The sequence below is a fragment of the Mesocricetus auratus genome, unplaced genomic scaffold, assembly GCF_017639785.1.
Source record: "Mesocricetus auratus isolate SY011 unplaced genomic scaffold, BCM_Maur_2.0 Super-Scaffold_100043, whole genome shotgun sequence".
NCBI classification, from domain to species: Eukaryota; Metazoa; Chordata; class Mammalia; order Rodentia; family Cricetidae; genus Mesocricetus; species Mesocricetus auratus.
Window position 1 is genome coordinate 2,334,698 of NW_024429220.1, and position 4,229 is coordinate 2,338,926.

A 4,229-nucleotide genomic window follows, 5' to 3' on the forward strand; every position below is an offset into this window, starting at 1 on the left:
TTCTAAGACTAGTACATGCAAAATTAACTTCAGGGGATGAACATTTTTAAGATGAAACTTAAGTCATCTTCTTTTTTGTTTTAAACATGAAGTTATCTTGGAACACTTCTAAGTGACAAATTATTTGGCCTACTAAGGAATTCAGCTCAACAGCTAAACACTTCAAACCACAAAATTAATAGGTTACACTATGTCTTACAACAAATGTTATACAAACCTGTTATGTCAAACCTAGAGTATCAAAGTATCATAAGTAGAAAGAAATTTTATCTTCCCCTTAGTTTTCATGCCACACGGATATTTTAAATATTAACAAAATTAAACAAAAATCCTCAAAAATATAATATCAGAAGGAATAAAAGTAAGCATCAAACATTTAGCTCTGGTGAAGCTTAGCCTACTTTTTCCATGTGTGATATGTTATCACCTCCTTCCAGGGGTGGCATTTACTCAGTTATAGCAGCTCTGTTATCATCCACAGTAGGATCATCTTCATCAATGCATAGACCAAGCTCTACCATTATGTAACTCCTGTTAGCATGTGTCTGAGGATCTTCCAGACTGAAAGAAGAAGACAGGAGTGTAGTTTCATACAGCAAGATCACCAGATCCTTCACAGACATGTCATTCTTTCCAGCCTCTGCCTTTTTTCATAGGGTTTCAGTAATGGAGTGGTCAGGGTTTATCTCCAGGTATTTCTTTGCTGCCATGTAACCCATCATTGAATTGTCTCTGAGAGCTTGAGCTTTCATGAGTATCTCCAGGTTTGCTGTCCACTCATATGTGCTGGTGACAATACCGCAAGGGAATGTCACCAATTGGTTTGATACAACCACCTTCTCAACCTTTTTCTCCAAAATATCTTTCATAATTTTGCAGAAGTTTTCAAATTTTGTCCTTTCCTCTTCGTGTTTCTTTTTCTCCTCTTCATCTTCTGGAAGTTGCAGTCCTTCTTTTGTAACAGACACCAAGTTCTTGCTTTCAAACTCCTTCAGCTGTTGCACACAGTACTCATCAATGTACTCATCAATGGGCTCAATCATATAGATTATTTCTAAGCCATGCTTTCGGAGACGCTGCACAAAGGCCGAGTTAGCAACTTGGTTCTTGGCCTTACCTCCGATGAAGTAGATGAGCTTATGACTTTCCTTCATTCTGGTTCAATAGTTCTTGAAAGAAACCATCTCATCTCCAGAAGCAGATATGTAGTATCACAACAGATCTGAAAGCTTTTTTCTGATTTTGAGAGTCTTCATGAATTACAAGCTTCATATTTTTTGAGAACTGCTCATAAAACTTTCTGTAGTTCTCTTTGTCTTCTGCCAGTTCAGTAAATAGTTCTAAGCATTTCTTGACCAAATTCTTTTGATAACTTTCAAATTTTGGCTTTGCTGCAACATTTCACGGGAAATATTTAGAGGAAGATCCTCAGAATCCACCACTCCTCTAATGAAATTCAGATACTCAGGGATTAACTACTTATAGTTATGTATGATGAAAACTCTGCACACATAAAACTTGAAATTGGTTTTTTCTCTTTCAGTTTTCAAACAGATCAAAAGGAGCACATCTTGGGACAAAGAGAACGGCCTGGAATTCCAATTTTCCTTCAACAGAAAAATGCTTTATTGCCAAATGTTCTTCCCAGTCATTGGTTAAACTCTTGTAGAACTCTCCATATTCTTCATTACTAATGTCATCAGTAGTTCTGGTCCAAATAGGCTTTGCTTTGTTGAGTTATTCTTGGTCAGTGTATTTTTCCTTTATCTTCTTTTTCTTCTTGTCACCATCCTTCTCTTCTTCTTCTTCTTCTTCTTCTTCTTCTTCTTCTTCTTCTTCTTCTTCTTCTCCTTCTCCTTCTGTTTCTGGCTTGTAGTCAGACTCCTTTTCTTCTTTTTTCTTCTCTTCCTCTTTATCTTGTTTTTCTTCAGCTTCATCATCACTGACTTTCTCATCATGTTCCTTCTCCACAAGAGAGTAATAGGATAACTGGTAAACTGAGAATGTTTCTTCACAACCTCCTTTATTCTCGGTTTGGTCTTCTTTCGGGTATAGGATAACCTTTGTTTCATGACACATTTGTTTACCTGCGTCAGTCCTCACTGTGAAGGAGCCACTGGCTGAGGACTACCAGGCATACTCCTCCTCATCATTACGTTTGGTGATCACAGTCACTTTCTCAGCAACCAAATATGCATAGTAAAAACCAACACCAAACTGGCCAATCATAGAGATATCTGCACCAGCCTACAAAGCCTCCCTGTAGGCTCTGGTTCCAGACTTGGCATTGCAATTCCAGTATCCACGATAGTAGAGGTTCGTTCTTGTTTGTTGGAAATAAGATTAATGTGCAGTTCCTTTCCAGAGTCTAATTTACTAGGGTGTGTCAGACTCTCATATCTAGTGTTATCCAGAGCATCTGATGAATTTGAAATGAGCTCCCTTAGAAAGGTCTCTTTGTTTGAGAAGAAAGTGTTGATGAACAAGGACATCAACTGGGCAATTTCTGCCTGAAAGGCAAGGTCTTGACCTCTTCCTCCTCCATTGGTTGATCTTGGGTCTGGGTTTCCTCAAGCATCTTTGCTGAGTGTCCATGCACGAAATATGACTAGCAGCACTATGACACTGAAGCAACTTACGTAGTATAATGTTAATATCTAGCTTAACGAACTGCATATTAATGCCTGTATTAAAATCGGTTAATTGCTTTTGATAAAGCATTTTCAAATATTTAGTTGAATGATATTCATTAATGTTTTTAGCTAGTCTTGTGTTTCTAGAAGTAAGACAACATGGGAAATATATAATATTTAAATATTTTTATGATTATTTGAAATAATATGAAATAAAATGAAAACATATAGTTTTCTCTGTAAAAATATAACCAGTATCCAAACCTTGTACTGGTACAGGAGGATTATTTTTCAGGTATATTAGCTATGTATGGTACATCTATTCCATCTGAACACTGCATTTATTTAATTGTTCATACAATGACTGTATTGTATGAACAGTTTTGTTGCTTTTGTTTGATTGTTAGCAGTGTTAGAGATTGAGGCTGTGGCATTGTGCATGCCTAGAAAGCATGCCAACACGTCTATTAGCTGCAAAGGGGGCTACTTACCTTCACCACTCAATTCTAAGGAACCCTCCTTTGCTTGTACTAAAAACCTGTTCTACGTTTGTCTCAAATATTTACTAGAAATCAAATTAATAATGTATGAGTCTAGTCCCACTGCTTGGGATGTTACTGTGGCTGGATTTTATGTTGTTCTTTCCTACAAGTAAAAATAATTAAATCTAGTCAAATGTAATGCTTCTCTGAGAGATCACAGCTCTACCGAGTTCAAGATGAAATCCCCTGGAAGGCTTTTCTGCCAACACAGACCTTGGAGGAGCACTGCATTCCTCAGCCTGTTATGGAGAAAGTGCTGGCACCAGCGTTCCAGTGCAAGCAGAATCTTGTGCAGATAAAGTTGTTATGGAGAAAAATGAAATGATCAACAGATGAGAGCAATTCCTTAGTGAGTCACTATCGTCCTGGTGCAGCTTGACATCTGTACACATTCTCTGCCCTGAATTACTGAACAGGTCTAGGTGCTAAGAATGCAGTTCAGAACTCAAAAGGCCACTGAGTGAATCCCTCTACTTAACACTAGCATCACCACAAAAATCCTCACTGAACTGTTATCTTAGGCTCAGTTTTCTTTTTATTTCCTCATCTCCATTTTCATGGAATCAGTTTGGTGCAGATACTTATCCACTGCCTATCCCTTGCCTCATCTCTGTTCTGGGTGTTCACATGTGCCCTAATTCATTCCTTCTGAACAAAAACCTGTAATGCCCACCTTCACTTAGGCTCCACCCCTCCTCTGGAATGCCCATTTCCATTCAGCCTCACTGATCCCTATTATTCTGCTTGAGAACTGCTTCATTTCTTCCATACTGAGTACGTTTGTGGTATTCCTCTGTGTGTTTGTGTGTGTGTGTGTGTGTGTGTGTGTGTTGACCTTTCTCCCTCTTACTCCAAACTTTCTTATTTATCCAACCTATCTACTCTAATAAAAAGTATCTTTACAACTATCCTTTACCAAAAGAAAACAAAAAAACAAAATCTTCCTTAATAATAAATACACTGATCTCCCTGATTCCATTATTTCTACCATTTAAACTCTTCCCGAGTAGCTACCCAAATGGTCTTATTAGAAATGGTGCTTTAATCATATTTC

General features: G+C 37.7%; 1 pseudogene; it reads right to left on the bottom strand.

Annotated features, from left to right (window-relative positions):
* Positions 1-392: 392 nt before the first annotated feature.
* Positions 393-2,578, bottom strand: LOC101834493 (annotated as a pseudogene).
* Positions 2,579-4,229: the final 1,651 nt, after the last annotated feature.